The following is a 17,434-nucleotide window of genomic DNA, read 5'->3' on the forward strand; positions in this document are numbered from 1 at the left end:
CAAGCAGGGATTATAGTCCCCTTTTTCAGATTATGACAATGATATGACGGAGAATAATGACATTTGCTCAAAATCACACAAGTAGTAAGTAAAGGGCTCAGTGATATAACCAAGTCTTTTGGGTTCAAATGAAGAATAATTTCTATTGCACTGTGTCAGGTGGCGAACACAATATACACCACCTTTTCATTCACTCGCTCATTTCACATCTAGGAACTTAGCTCTCAGGTACGAAAGTGAAAGTTGAGTTCAATTTTCTTCTTACTTGGGGGTCATCTTCCCAGTCAGAAAATTGAGTTACTAATGGATGACTGAAGAGGCCTTCCTGAGAGGCAAGAATACAGTTTATTAATGTGACAGATATTTATTGAGCACCTCCTGTATGCTCAGAAATGTGCTGCATGTTGGAGAAACAGCAGACGTGGTCCTTGTCCTCTCTGGCTTTAAGGTGTCTGGGGAAGCACCCAAGTGCAATAAGTTATTCATGTTCCATGATACATGTTCTGTGAGAGTCACCACCTCACCCTAGAGAGGTCAGGAAACATCCATGGAAAATGATATCTGAGTTGAGATGAGAAGGATAAGCACGGTTGACCCTTGAACAACACGGGTTTGAACTGCACGGGTCCATTTATACACAGAATTGTTTTTTCAGTAAAAGTTACACCGAGTGCACCTGCCTCTCCTGCCTCCCCTTCCACCTCCTCCACCTCCTCCATTTCTACCACCCCCGAGACAGGAAGAGCAACCCCTCCTTTTGCTCCTCCTCAGCCTACTCAATGTGAGGACGATGAGGACGAAGACCTTTACGATGACCCGCTTCCACTTAATGAATAGTACATTCATTTTCTCTTCCTTATGATCCTCTTAATAAATAACATTTTTTCCTCCAACTTACTTTATTGTGAGAATACAGTATATAATACATACAACATACAAAATATGTGTTAATCAACTGTTGTCAATGAGGCCTGTGGTTAACAGTAGGCTATTAGCAGCTAAGTTTTGGGGGAGGCAAAACTTATATGTGGATCTCTGACTTCGCAAGGGTGGGCACCCCTGACTGCCACATTGTTCAGTGTTCAACTATAGATGTTAACCAGGTAGTAGTTTTGCAGGCAGAGGAAAGCATGTATAAAGAAAAGGGAGGTGCATAGCAGAAGTAGGAAGAATCGCCATGAAGCTGGATTATATAAAGTATGAAAGAAGAAAGTCAGGCAAGAGAGGGAAGGAGGGGGATATTTCAGATTTGCTTTACAAGCCATGCCAAGGAGTTCTAACTTTACCGAAATCCCTTGGGGAATCATTGAGAGATTTTAAGAAAGAGGTAACCAGATCAGGTTATTGGTTGGCTTACTGATATTTGAGAACTATCCTGTGGCTGGAGTAAGGGAAAGACTAGAAATAGTAAGACCAACTGTGGTGTTATTTGCAACAATCTGGATAAGAGCAGTGAAGATGGGGGGCGGGGAGAGGATGGATTCCGGAGATATTTAGGACAGAGCATTAACAGTGCTTGCCAAAGCAGTGAGTTAAACTGATTACATTCTGCATCTCTACCACTAACCCAATATTTACACTGGGCAAATGAGTAGAGCTCAGCCCTGCCAAATCTGAGCTGGAATTTGGAGAGCCACCAGAGGTGGGTGTTAAGGGTCGCCTCTGAAGATCCTGCAAAAAGGTGAATTTGACGGTTGAATATTTTTCCCACAAACATAGTGACAAGTCTCCTAGCAGGAGAACCAGCATAGAAAGTGTATAATGGGGGGCAAGGTCTCTATACAGGGATGACAGCTGACACATTAGCTCCGCTGCATCAACAGGGCCAGCAATGGCCCACAGCAAACTCCTCAAGTCTGAAAGTGGCTAAATTGGACTCCTGACAGTTTCAAACTCAGAGGCAGAGCCGGCATCTCAAACAGAAGAAAGAGAATTGTCTAAATGCTTCAATTCTTGTAATTGAAGCAATTGCACATCATTTTACATGCCAGCTTCCTGACAGGATAACCGGTTTGAGCTGAGTGTAGGAATTCAATTATGTATCTTCTGTCTATATCTTTGAAAGAAAACAACCCAACTGGCCTGTCAAATATCTAGCATGTTTGCCTGTTGGAAATTGCTATCTCCTCCTGACACAGAAAATGTCTCTGCAGAAGAGAAACCTATTATATTTCACAAAGCTAGCATAACCCTATTACAAAACTTGACAAAGAAAAAGAAGACTACAGACCAATTTCATCTATGAATATAGACTCGTAAATAAAATATAAGCATGTGAAATATGGTGGTATAACACGAGGCTTCTCCATTAAAATTGGAAACAAAGCAAATATGCCCACTATGACCCTAATTATTTTAAATTGCTCTGAAATGTCTGACCAATGCAATAAGACAAGAAACATAAATAAATAAAGTGTATAATTATTGAAAAGAAAGTGGCAACATTTCTCATTATTTGCATGTATGATTGTCTACCTGGAAAATCTAAGCAAATGGACTGAAAATAATCTTAGCACCCACAAGAATTCATTGATTCTTCTCCTGAGAATTTCATCTAAAGAAATATTTAGAGAGTCAAAGATTTATGACAGAAGGCATCTCATCCCAGTATTATTTTTATTAGTGAAAGAAATGAAAATAATCCATATATCTGACAATAAGGACATGATCAAAGATTACTTCAGATCTAGGTGATGAAATATGCAATCACTAAGCTTATATTTGAAAGAATATTTAATAATTTGGGGAAATGCCCACGTATAATGAGAATGAGAAGAAAATGCAAACCCAAATACTGTGTGATTTCTCTTTTGTAAAATAAACAATAAAAACACACATATGTACACATATTTGCATAGAAAACATACTGAAAGGAATATAAAAATGGTAATATTGTTATTGCTGGATGGGGGCTTTTCAACTTTTATATAATTTACATGAATCAGTTTTACAAATGAGACTGTGAATATACTATGAATTACATTATAAAAATTTATAAGATTAGACCGGGTGATACCAAAGATCCCTGCCAATCTATTTCTGACATACATATAATAATTTTATATGAGAATTTGGCATGTTAAAACAGAAAGGATCTGTGATATTACTATCCCTTGAAGACCTAAGCTGCCACAGAATACCGGCAAGTGGTTTCACTCAGAGGTGTGGGGAGCTGGTCTTCCCGGACACACAGATCCTAACTTTCAACTTTATCAGCTGACAAAGACGTTTTTCTTTCCTGGCCCCTGCTGGAGCCCAATTTGTCATCCAACTCCTTGTCTGCCACATTTCCTGTCTCCTAGGGGCCCCTCCGGCCAACCCATATCAAAACCACATAGTATGACCCCACCCGAAATGAGTGTTCCAGGTAAGTTTATCCTCTAGCACCACTGTATCAAAAACCATCTGAATTCCTGGCACAGGATCCTCCCCTGGGACTAAAGGGCTCTAGATTTACATGGGTTTTCCTTTAATAGATTTCTTGCCTAGATTTCCCCTTTTGATGGACCATAGCAGACCCAACCAGGACACCAACATGACAGAACAATACAAGGGACTATGTCCAGAGGAATTAAACTCAGGCAGAATATTTTACCTACTGAAGGTGGCCTGGAGTGGGAAGACCGTGAGTGTTTATTAAGCCAAGTAAATGGAAGTGAAATACAGAGATACCAGGTGCAAATGTGCCATCCATAGAACTAGAGCAAACTCACAAATCCCAGATGAAGTCAAGGATATGAAAGAGTCAGAAATTATGCAGAAAAATCTGGACACAGCTGCAAAATTGTTGGCATAGCCAGGACTCAACTTTAGTGATTTACTGTGGACACGTTGTGCTAGATTAAAGCAAGAGACACAGGAACACAAGCTGAAATGCCCAGAGAGTCCAGGCAGTAATCTAAAAGAGTGAAGCAGACCAGCTGGAGAGCACATGCCTAAAGCAAAGGGGGACAGCCCCTGCTGAACCCTAGCTAATTGTTGCCATGCAGGAATAAAGCTAGGAATCCAAATTTTTGTGTGAAATTTCCCATTTTAAAATATTGCCAACTGTTTTGAAGTTTTATGTGAGCCAAACAAAGCACATTTTCAGGCTGAATTTGACTCCCGGACAGCAATTCATGACTTCTAGCTAGCAGTTATAAAGTCTGAGAGGGGTGGGAATTGGATTCCAATAAGACTGACCCATCCCCAATCTTCCCTAACTAGGAAGCTTTCCTTTGCAGGAGCATGAGAAAGGAAGTATTATGCTTTCACCTACTCCAAAAAGTGATCCATCCTACCCCATGGTAAAGGCAAGGCAGAAACAGTCACCCACTGGCTCTGAGCCTCACCTGTTTCTCCTGTCCCTAGGGTTCCGGTCAGTTCCCAAAGTTTGAATATGCATGCCCTCTGGAGACCGGCTGTGGGAGAATCAGAGGCACAACAGTTATGAATGTAGAAATCCAAATACCATCACAACTTCTAACAGGGTCCTACCCATTCATAGTTAATCTGCTGGGTGAGCTCTAGCTGGCCATTTTCTATTAATATGCATTTCTGGAGAGTATAGACAAGGCCACGTCAGAAAGGTAGATGGGTGAAAGACCTCCCTGAGAACTACGGGGTTCATCGGCTTTTAAAATTACCTGCCCAACCCAACTTTCCCAACGCACATTGCCCAGTGCACGCGCCATGATTTATCTCAGAGGCCTTCTCATGCTTTCTTGGGATCTTAAGAAGTATAAAGCATGTGTCTGTATGTTGTTGGCATGGGTGCCTATCAACCTGGAAAAGTGCATGTTTCACCTGGCAGCATTTCCATAAAGAAGAAATAGAAGGTGGCACGTTATTTTAAAAAATAATAAATTTCTCAGTAACAGAAGAATTTGAATTTTCAGAGTGAAAGTATCCTCCTACTGCCCATCACCAAACAAATATTTCATAACTGCCCCCATCATAATAAATTCCAAAGCTCCCTGCCTATTCCACTTCTTCCCAAAACAGCATAATTTTCACCCAATGACAGAATCATGGAAGTGGTAGAGAGACAGGGTACAAACTTTGACCTTTGCCGTAAGAGCTTTTATCTCACCTTATAGCATTCCAAAAGGTCATTTATCAGATTCCACGGTGCCTTGTGGCAAACCTCAAAGATGCTGAATTCTTGGTTTTATGTACTAAATTGGGGGAAGTTGATATTTATCTGTCATTTCTACTTTTGTATTTGGTCTTCCTCAGCCTATTCTTTAAACATTGGTGTTCTCCTTTTCTCCTTGAGCAATTTTATCTGTTCTCTGTCTAGTCAATGCAGTGCAGATGAAAGTGTTGGATTGCACTTCCAGGAAAGCTGCGTGAAGGAAGCTACCTCAGCTAAACATCTGCCTCCTTGCCTCAAACACAGGCATGATGCTTAGAGAACCAGCAGGCATCTTTGACCATGAGGTGACCTTGACGATGAAAGCTCAATACGGAAATGGCTTATATTTACCAAAAAGATACAAAGAGCTCGATCAATTGTGAAGATGACTTTCCACACTTGAGAGTCCTCCTCCAGACTTCTTTTCACATGGAAGAGAAATAAACTTCTCTTTTTAAAATCAGTTTTAATTTTAGTTTTCTGATGCGTGCAACCAAACCCAATCCTACCTGATGGAGAAATTATAAAAACTGTAGGTTTAATTCAGCCATAAATGTCCCTAATGCAATTGTAATCCTTTAAGAAATGTATTTCTTAAATAAATCCACCTAGAAGAGTGGAACCAAAGTCTACTGCTAACAGAAACGATCATAGAAATGTACAGTGTCTAAACAATCTCTTCTATGAATACTAAGTTCACCAGCATAGAGAAAAAGAATGAGACGAGTAAAAAGGAAAATCCTCTTCAGATTGGTAAAAGAGAACATTGTAGGGAGGAGGAAATGCTGGGTTCTACATGAGCAGCAGCTCTTCCATTTTTCTTTCTCCTGAAAGCTCGGATTGTGTGGTCTCTGAAAAGAGGTTAGAGAAGGAAAGACAGATAGTGAGTGTCAAGGATCTGCTGACTGAGCAAAGAAGTTTGAGGCAGTGAGAGGGGAAAACCTCAATAGTGTGCTCAACGCTTAGAAGAGCTGAGGAAAAAAAAAAAACCTGGGAAAGGAGTTGGCGACGGCTATTGGGAGGCTTTGGTGACAAACCTGCTTATTTGATAGAAATCTGAGCTCCTCCTGGGAGGCCTGGATACCAGTGAATTACAAAGTTACCGTCTCTACAGGAATGGCCCCACTGCTCAGATCTAACAAACATAGCCCGCAGTCACCACCTGGTGGAGATAGACCTAAATTGCAGGAGCAAAACTGGTGGAAAAGCTTAATATAGGGAAAACATTCCTTTTTCATTTACTTAAACTGGGCTCAGTTAGTGTACTTGGAACAGTTCAACATGGCAACCAAGTTCTGCCATTATATCCAGCTAATAATGTTCTTTTTGTTTAACGTTTTTTTTTTTTTTGCCGTGATTACATTTATGACATGATCACAGCATACAAAGAGATTTTACACACATTATCTTATCTAATTAACACAGCATATCTACGAAGTTATGGGAAAAGGTTAAGTAACTAAGGTTCAGAGAGGTTAAATGATGAACTAAAATGCTATTTAAAAGGGGACACAAGAGCCAGAAGATGGCTGACTGGAGACATCGGTTGCCAGTTCGTCTCAGTAAAAAGGAAAAGTTTAGATGAAAAAAAGACAGTGAGGGAATTCTGAGGGGAAAAATGTCAGAACCTACCAGAGATTCTACGGGAAGAAGTTGCAAAGCAGAACAGGAAAGAGCAAGACCTCAGCAGAGATCAACCCCCAAGGAACCTGGAGCCCCGTGGAAAGGGCAGGTGGGGGTTGTGTTTCGACTCCCCTCACACCTCTGGCAGACGGCAGGCTCCTGACCTGTTGAAGAGCTTCTCTACCCTCACAAGCTCAACAGGTCCTGCCACCAGTGAACTGGAAGCTTCTTGAGAGCAGAGCACTGGGCTGCCAGCCTCCTTGGGGTCTCTCGCTGTCACCACAGACCTGAGCCAAGGTGGTGGGTGCCACACTGCTTTTCCACCCATTGTGTGCATTTGTTCTCCCCAGAGAGACTCAGCCCTTCAATTTTCTTGTCACGGGTCCCCATTCAAACATTTCCCACCTGACTGCCCAGACTTCATTGGCCACAGGGGATTGTGGGTCCCAGGGGAACCGTGTGATCCCAGAGCCTGAACATTGAGGGTGGGCTGCCTTCAGGGAGAGGGACAAAGGGGACCAGAGTGCTAGCTCTCCTCCATTCAGACTCTTCTCCTCTCCTGCCTATTGCTGCCAAGTGGGAGTTCCCATGTGAGTTGGAACAGGTGCCCCAAGGGACAGCTGAGCCACGGCTCTCAGAAGCAGCTGATTCCTCTTTGCTGGTGCGCCCACCACACCGAGGCTTCCAGAGTGTGGGGCTCGCGCCTTTGCTCTTAATGACCTGCAGCAGACCAAGGGGTGCTTGGACTGTGAGCTCCCTGCCCACTGGCCCTCCCTGGTGCTGCTCACCTGGTTGCTCCAGCAGAGCAGGGCACACCCCAGAGTTGAGGGAGATTAAGCCAGCTTGAGCACTCCACAGGCCTGAGTTGCTATGTTATTGCCTGGAAGGACATCCTAAGGATTAGACCTGAGAATTCTTGCCATTGCAGTGGTTTATCTGCCCACCTTACAATAGTCACTACAAATTTGGTTTGTAAATTAGTCTCGGTGTGTCTAAACAATGTGAGTCTGTCCCTAAGGAGATCCCATTCTAGGGGAATGGATAAAATAGTTTCTGTCTCTCTGAGGTCTTGCCTGGCAATCTGCCTGCCATCATGGTACCTACCCCAGCTTTCTATATCACTTGCTTGGTACACAATGATAAATGTTTTATAGCTTGTCCGGCAGGACCAAAGCGGACTTCTAACTGTGTACTCCATAGCAATAACTCATCTCTGGGTGCCTCAGGTAGACTAAGGTGGAGGAGCAGATAGAAAGCAGAAGAGAGAGCGAGGTGGAGAGGAATGTCCAGCTCCAAATTCTGTGAGCTCAGCCCATCCGGGCTGTGGGCAATGGGGATCAGGACGGGTGGTGTCGGGGGAGCCATAGACATTGACAGCTGCATCGCCAGGCTGTGAATTTCTAATGCGCCAACCAGGAAAGTGATTTATTAGACTGACCTTACGGATCTATATCAGACAAATCTCAACTTCACATTAGGATCAACAATCCCAGAAATCGCTTTAATATAAAAGAAAAAAAATATATTTTTTATGGCTGCCTTTGTAAACCTCATACAACCAAAAACTTAGAAAAACAGTAATTTTTCTGTGTAGAAGATGAAAAGAGATTCTCTGATTGGTCTTATTTCCATTTTAAAAGTTTCTCAATTCTTTTCATTTTTTTATTACCAAAAAAAAAAAACCAATGATAAATTTTCAGACAATACAAAAGAATATAAAATAATAAGTAAAAATTCCCTTTTAATCCTTTCCCAATGCCCCTTGAGATGTTACCACTAGTAAAAGTTTGGAGTATGTTCTTCCAGACTTTTCTCCAAGTTTTCCCAAATGTACATATATATTAACATATATGCACATGTGCATACACACATATATATGTATATATACACACAAACTTGGACCTGCACACCTACACACACAAACACACATATATAGTTGTAACATAAGTGTGATTCCATTTTACGCATTGTTCGTTGTCTTCCGTTATTCAAAACAATACAATGGATTTCTCATCTGATCAATGCAACCCAATGCCACTTAATTATCAATAACAGCAATAAAAATACTGGTGATGAAGCATATTGTGAGCAGACACTGTCTCAAGAGCTTTCCAACTGTTAACACATTTACTCTTCATGCTTGGTTTACGGATGAGGAAACTGAGGTTCCCTAGAGATGTCATTAATTTGCCCAAGGGCACACAGTCAGTGAGTGGCAGAGCTGGGATTCGAACTCTGGCAGTTTGGCTCCAGAACACTGTTCCCGTAGAGCAGGGAACATCTCTCTCATCAACCACATCAGGGAATTGGGAGAAGATGCCCTGGATTCTCCTAAAGCAGCCACTTGTTGCAAGGTCTGTCACCAGATCCTGAGAATCCCAGATGACCATTTCAGAGACTCTGAAGATTGAATGAACATGGTTTACCCCAAGGTATAATCGTCACGGCCACATGCTGCAGGAGAAATGCTCCATGAGACTTAATCTCAGAAATAAAACCCGAGAAAAGGATCTCAATGCTTCCATTTATTATAGCCTTTCAAGACCAGCACACAAAATTTTGGATCTTATTTTGATTTGGAGGAGAGATGTGGGGGCTGGGCCTAGAAGAAAGGATGGATGGATGGAAAGAAGGTGAACAGGGTGAATGAAGGGACAGGTGAAAACACCTGCCCGAAGCTGCTTGTTTGCCGTGTGCAAAGGTCAGCAAAACAGCAGACCTGTATGCAAGTTGTTAAAGAAATTAGCAAACGGCCCTGACATTTGCACGTGTCCTTATAAATAAATACGGGGAGGAACGTAGCTGAGGAGGCCATTTTCTCTTTCAGACTTTGGTCACTCTCCTTCTCTCTAAACACCATGTGTTTCGAGTAATTATTCCTTCGCTACCGAGCTCCAGAGCGAAAAGCCGCAGCTACAAGTGGTGACCCCGACATGACTCAGGAATCCACGCGTCCAGGGAGCATTTTGTCGTCTGGACTGCAAGGGGAATCATCTCGGTAAGGGACAGTCCCGCCCGCTGCCTTGGGAAAGAGACCCATGTGTGTAGCTCAGAAGGGGATTTCTAACATGGGACAGCGCCTGACAAAAGATAAGCGAATTTATCTGCACACTTTGCAACAACTCTTAAAGGCTACCCTGGGTTCTCTCCAACCAAAAGCTTTACACAACTCTTACACGCAGCAAGACAGCATTGCCCCTGGTTCCCAAATGAGGGCATGTTAGATTTAGAGCTCTGGGAGCAAGTAGGGAAGGTTTTTAAGAATTTTAGGCAGAGGGTTCCGGTTCCCCTTGCTGTGTTAGCTGCATGGAGCCTGGTGCGAACAGTGCTCACTCCCTTGCAGGTTCCTACGGGTTCTAATCCATTGGAAGCCTCCCCCTCCTCCCCCGTCTGCTCTGCGGGAGCCGGGACCCCCCTGCTATATAATTCCCAAATCCAGAGTCATTCTCTCCACCAGCTAACTCCTCCTCCTCCCCCTCTCAAAGAGGATCTCTATTCCTCCCCTGGTAAACCAGCCGCTTTTCAACATTGCCTATGAGAGGGCCAATCTTTATGGGGATGAGATTTGCTAGAACAATGGAATGTTCTTCTAACTACCTAGCCTTTTCAATAGGAGCCACTGCTCAGGTAAATCCAATACAACGCACACCTTTACAATGGACTACTAATTTGTCCATCTGGATAGAGCAGTGACCCATTAAGCAGGACAAATTAAAACATTTAAAGTCTCTCGTCCAGGACCAACTTAAAGCAGGACATGTAGAACCTTCCCTGAGCCCATGGAACACTCTTGTATTCGTCATACCTAAAAAGAACAGTAAGTGGCGTTTGCTACAGGACCTAAGAGCTCTTAATGCTACTATAGTCCCGATGGGACCTTTACAACCCAGCCTTCCCCAGCCATTGTTAATTCCAAGAGATTGGCCCTTGATTATAATTGAGTTAATGTGGGGAAGAGGACATGTTTGTAGTCAGACGTCTACAGGTACCAACTGGTTCCTTCCAGACGAGTTTGCCTACAGGCGAATACATTCGCCTACATCATGAGCTGGAAGAATCAACCCAACAACCCAATTCCACAAATGAAACATCTCTCCCTCCAGCCGCTGCCCACGGAGGTCTCACCGTGACAGACACATAACACCATCATGGTGCCCAGGATCACCTGGGGTCAACTGAGACAACTAGAGACACAGGCCTCAGCTATGATAACACAACTGGGGGCTCCTCCTACCCCGGGGAACACTTTTCTAGCGTATTTGGCTATTGTTGCCCATGATAGCAGTCAAGTACCCTGAGGGCTCCTTTGCAGCCTTTTTCTCCTTTTATTTCTCCCAGGCAGTACAGCCACAGTTTATTGGGCTCATGTCTTAAATCCGCTTGTATTTAAGCCCCTAACATGGTGGGACTTGGAGATCCCTCTGTCTAGCAATGACTCAACATGGACTGGAGGAGTATGGTTGCCTCTATGTTCCTGGCCGAGAAATGGAACAGACTGGCTTAATATCAGTCAGTAGTTTATTCCTCTAATCCTCCTGTGTGTGTTACATAACACAATATGGTGCATTCCCATGACTACCCAAAAATATATTATCAACCGGTCATACTTGGTCTTGTCACTTTCTGTCTCTCACTTTCTAGGACGGATCTGCCAGTTGTTCCTACTCGCACTCCATCTCTAATTTAAAAAAAAGGGGGGGTCCTATGGGGGCTGGGCCTAGAAGAAAGGATGGATTGATGGAAAGAATGTGAGCAGGGTGAATGAAGGGACAGGTGAAAACTCCTGCCCAAAGCTGCCTGTTTGCAGTGTGCAAAAGTCGGCTCAAAACAGCTGACCTGTATGGAAGGTTAAATTAGCAAAAGACCCTGATCTTTTACACGTGTTCTTGGAAATAAATATGGGGAGGAACTTAGCTGAGGAGGCCATGTTCTCCTTCAGACTTTGGCCTCTTCCCTTCTCTTTAAACACTATGTGTTTCGAGGAATTATTCTTTTGCTACCGAGCTCCAGAGCGAAAAGCTCTGCTACAGACAGCATAGAAAGTTTTAAAATTAAACACATAATAGGCATTTAACAAATGGTGGATGGGTGATGGGTACCTGGATGCATAGATAAACAGATGAAAGAAACAAAGGAGTCAAAGAAGCAGGCTTGGGCCCTAGAAATGAGCCCCCCAAGTCTAACCCTTAAATGACTGCTTGCCCCTGGCCCCAGGTCCTATACACTCTTTCGGTTCCAGCAACTGGTTTTTCTGATTTGGGAATTTGATGGGTACCTCACAGTCCTCCTTGACTCTAAACCCCAAAGATCACTTTTCTGCCGACAAATTCTCTGTTGGACCTTTCTTTTCTTCTTTCTTGCTCTCTTTCTTTCTGGTTTTCTTCTACTTCTTTATTTTTTTAATTAATTTTGTCTAGTTCACTTGATTTAATTAAAAATGTAGTATTGACTCGATATAACCAGTGAAATAATGCAAAGATGTGCTAAGAAATGCCTCTTACTACCCCCCTTGCATTCCAGCCTTCTTGAGATAACCAACACCAGCAATCTGGTGTTTTCCTACTTTCTCATATTCATAAAAACACAAACATATAATCATATGTAGAAAGGTTTTTTTTTTTGTTATTTGGTTTTACAAAAATAGGATCATAGTATACACCTATACTATATTGTAAAAAAATGTTTTACAACTTTTTTCTTCCTAAATTATGACAGAGTCCCCCCTAAATCGTAGACATAGATATAACATTTTTGATATTGTTAAACTTGTTATTTTATAAATTAATACACAGTAAAATCAACCTTTTGGGGAGCATACAGTTCTGTGAATTTTAGTAATGTCTGTATTCATGCAATCACCACCATAATAAAGATATACAACATTTCCATCACACAAGAGGTTCTTTCATACCCCTTTGTGTTCATACCCTCCTTCCATCACTAACCCCTGGCAACCACTTATCTGTTCTTCAGCATTATAGTTTTGTCACTTCAATAATGTCGTATAAATGGAACCACAAGGTATATTTGAGATTGGCTCCTCCATTCAGCATAATGCCTTTGAGATTCATCCAAATTGTTGTGTGTATCAATAGTTCGCTAATTTTTTTGCTGAGTAATGTCCCATTGTGTGGCTGTATCACAGTTTATTTATACTTATTCTTTTTAATAACTGCCCTATATTCCATAGAGGGTACAGAACAATTTATTCAACCTGTCTTATGTTGATGAACATTCAGGCTGGTTTCCAATTTTCCCTCAAACATCCTTGAACTCATATCCTAATATAGAGATGCTCTTATTTACATAAGCTGATTCTTAAATGTAGAGTTGGTAGATAAAAACTGTGTATAGTTTATTTTTAACAGATATTTAAGTTTTTTCCAGTATCGCTTGACACATTTCAAATTCCCACCAGCAATATTTGAAAGTTTTTCTTTCCTCATATTTTTGTCAGCTTGAGATAGCTTCTCTTTTTTAGTTTTTTTTCAGTCTAATGGATTAAAAATGGTATCTATTTTAGCTTTAATTTGCATTTCCCTGAGCATTCTTTTGGATGTCCTTTGACCACGTGGATATCCTCTTAGTAAGAGGTCCACTCATCACCTTTGCCCATTTTTTCTGTTGGGTGATTTATCTATTTCTTCTAAGTTTATGGGAGGTCTTTGTATATTGGAAATATTAATCATTTTTCTGGCATACGTATTACCAAAAATAGCCCCCAGTTTGACTTTTGTTTTGGCTTTGTTTTAAATGATTATTTTTTTATTTTTTAATTTGGCTGATGTGCAACATGATGTTTTGATTTGATTTTGTTTTGTTCTTTTGTCATATGTTTGTTGCTTTTAATGCAGTCACGTGCCGTTTTCTTCACGAGTTCTGGGTTTGTAGTCTTTGATTGGAAAGTCACCCCTATCCAAGGTTTAAAAAAATGCTCCCAATATTTATTTTCCATAACATGTACACACACTCTAAGAGTCAACTACTATCATTTCCATCTCTATTTTACAGATGAAGAAACTGGAGCTTGGAAAAATTATATTACCTGCCCAAAGACGCACATCAAGGAAGACATGAGGCAATGATTTGAAGGTAGGCCATCCCACACAGAGCCCGGACTGCACTCAACCTCCACACTCTAGGGCTTAACCGCCATACACACTCCCTGCTTCATCAACTCCAAGTCAGATGCCAGACTGTCCTTACGGGGTATTGGGCTCGACTTTCCACATAAAGAAAAGAAAAAGCTTCATAAGTGAATGACAAAGCAAAAAGAGTAGGAATAAGGCCTTACAGACTTACTTCTGCTCAGGAAGGTGCTCAGCATCCCTGATACCAAAACCACAGCTTTAGAAGGTAACAGGTAGGATCACAGCTGTGCAAGGCCAGTGGAGAAAGAAGAGTTACTCATGTGGGGGCTTTGGAGAAGCAATGTATTAATGCACAATGGATATACCACAGGCTTTGGAAAAAGACAGACCTGGGAGGATGAGAATTATGTCTCTTACTAGCTGAGTGACCTGACCTCTCTGAGCTTGAGCTCTCCCACATGTAAATGGCAATAATAGTATCTGTCTCTCAGGAATGTTGTTAAGATCTTCAAAGAGATTTGTTATGATGTCTGGAACATAGGTGATTTTGGGGTGTACTTTTTCCTTCCCTCTAAAGCAAACACTGATTCAGGCCCAAGAGAGGGCCGTGAACTTGCAAACTATGCTTTTCACAAGATTGAGGAAGCACAGTTCAGAATCCAAAACTCACAGGAACCTGTAGGCCAATCTCCACATGGAGCAGTGTTTTAGGCATGATAATAGCTAATATTTACATAGTACCTGGCATGTGACAATCACTGTGTCAGCTCATTTAATCTTCACAACAACCCTGTAATATAGGTACTACTATTATTCACATTTACAGTTAAAGAAACTGAGTTGCAGAGATTAAGTGGCTCCCTGGGGACCACAAAGGCAGTAAATGGCAGAGCTAGGATTTGAACCCAGATAGTCTGGCTCTGGCATCCATGTTCTTGCTATGCTATGCTATACTGTATTATGTCATACCATACTGTATTATACGATGTCTATCCAAAAGCAGTATCAGAGATTTGTGATTAGCTCAGGGTGATAAGTAGGATGAATGAGGAAAAGTGAGCTAGTTGAAGTGTAAAAGGATAAGGGCTGGGTCTTGAGATCTTTAGCAAATTCAAGCGAAGATTATTCCATGCTCTGATTTCCTGCCGAGAATTCAAAGCTTGCCATTTTCATTTCTAGCCATACGAAAGGCCTCTTCTTCTGATAGCTTCCTATGAAGTGGACACAGAGCTATGATTTGGATGTGTCCCCAGAATTCATGCTTTAGAAACTTGATCTCCAATGCAGCAGTATTGAGAGGTGGGGCCTTTTGGAGATGATTGGATCATGAGGTCTGTGCCCTCATGAATGTTATTGAGAAAGTGGGTTAGTTATCATCAGAGTGGGTCTGTTATAAAAGCCATCTTGGTGGTCTCCTGTGAGCCCCCTCACTGTTTGATGTCCTGCGCCACCTCAGGAGTGTGCAGAGAGCCCTACCAGTATGTAGTTCTTTGACCTTGGACTTCCCAGCCTCCAAAACAGTAAGAAATAAATTTCTTTTCTTTATAAATTTCATAGCAACAGAAAATGGACTAAGACACTCAGGAAATCTACCAGGGTATTTTATATGCATGCCACAGAAATCAGCCCTAGCTAATTTAATAAAAAAGGAATTTATGGGAAGAATTTATGAGGAAGCTCAGAGAATTGAAGGAAAAATTGAACAATCAAAGGGATGTCAATTGGAGCCACTCTGAGCATCTGGGTGCCAAGAACTTGTGACCAATCTTTACCTCTCGATCGTATCTCACAGAGGAACAGGTTCCACTCATTTCTCATCATTTCTACTCATTTATGTTATTTTTCTCAAGATTCCAGAAAGAGGACATCTGATTAGAACAGACTAGAACTTGTGTCCACCATTTGGCCAGAGTAGGAAGTGGTACTAAAAAGAGGCTGTTGTTATACCATATCTCCTTGGCTCACCTGAGTTTGCCTGTAATTCTTGTAGACAGCTGCGAGCACACTAAAAGCTTTTCATCTCAAGATACTGAATCTCTCTTCTACTCTCAAACAGCAGACACAGAAGTCAACAGATAAATTCCCAGCCTCCAGTGGGATGATTCTGAGGCATGTCCAAGTGTTCTTTCAAAGGGTCCTCAGGCAGGATTTGTCTTCATTGCCCATAGTGGTAATTCCTCATCAGCACACCCTGTTCTCATTTTTCCTGCTTTCTCACTTGTGCTTTCCAAAATCACATCCCAAATAAACTACCTGAACTCAATTCCTTTACCTAGGATCTACTTTGGTGGTGATCCAAATTAAGACAAGTACCCCTGATAACAGACCCACAAACACAGTATCCAGTGAGGAAAGGTGGTTCTCTGAAAGAAAAGGAGGGGTATTGTTACCAAAACAAAAGAGAATGTATGTTGGGCAGAAAAGCAAAAGATTTCCACCTCATGCAGGTTTCTCTATGCAGACATCTCACTTTAGAATCATCACCCAAAGCTTTGTCTGCCCGCCAAAGTCAATGTGAATCAATTCCTCTTTTAAATCCTGAAGGCCAGAGCTGAGACACTCGGACAGAGTAAAGTCCAACACAGACACTTTAACGTGTGATGGGAGTGCCCTGGGGAGCCTGTAAATAAGGTAGCATTACTATTGTTACTGACCACAAGTAGGAATGAGTCTGTCCATCTCACCCTCCATGATGAGTAGGCATCAAATTGCCCCTCATAACCATGCAGACCCTCAGGTCGTTTTGCAGCATGTGCTGGGTACCTAGCAGCCTGGGAGAATGTCTAGCCTTGAAGGCTACTCAAAGCACAGGTCAATAAGAATTCATACCAATAAGAAAAGAAAAGGGCCATAAAATCAGGACTCAAAGGATCAAACTCTGAAATCCATAGGAATTCAGCAGGAGTCTGAATTCCTGCCTTGATTTTTGCCTGAATATCCAGTGCATGGAAGCTGAGGCTGCCTGAGAAAGCTGAGACCCATAAGAAAGCCTCAGACCTACTCTAAAAAGTAATCAGAGTGCCTACCTGGATCATCAGTGGCCCTTATTATGCAGAAGTATTAATACCCCCGGCCTCAAAGAGCTCACAAACAGGCCCATAAACAATTACAGTACAGCAATATTTATTTATTCAATTCGTGTGTATTGTTACATTTATGCCAAATTTATATTAATTTCTGTTCACACATCTGTGCATCAGCTAGGTTTTGGCTGATCTAGGCTGGAGTGGGTTCAGGTGTGCGGCACTTGTCTCTCCTTTTTCTGGGATGAGGACTCGTAGGGGTTTTTTTATCCTACAGTAATGATAGGAATGAAGGAAGGACAGCCCAAACACAAAAGCACGTTCCAAGCCTCTGCTTGCATCATGTGCACTAATAAGCCAATGGCCAAAGTAACAGTCAAGAGGCAGGAAAGTACCCTTCACCCACCATGAGGCAGTGACAAATGGATGGATAGTATTATACTATTACAAGGGAGAAGATGATAGTCATCAAGAAAACAGTTTCAAACAAGTGGTAGGAGCAGAAACCAGGTCACAGGGAATTAAAATTGTGAGGACATGGTTGCTGGAGTGTAGGCATTTATTATGGAATTTACTAGAAA

The sequence above is a fragment of the Propithecus coquereli genome, unplaced genomic scaffold (genome assembly GCF_000956105.1).
Source record: "Propithecus coquereli isolate 6110/MARCELLA unplaced genomic scaffold, Pcoq_1.0 Scaffold223, whole genome shotgun sequence".
In the NCBI taxonomy this organism is placed as follows: domain Eukaryota; kingdom Metazoa; phylum Chordata; class Mammalia; order Primates; family Indriidae; genus Propithecus; species Propithecus coquereli.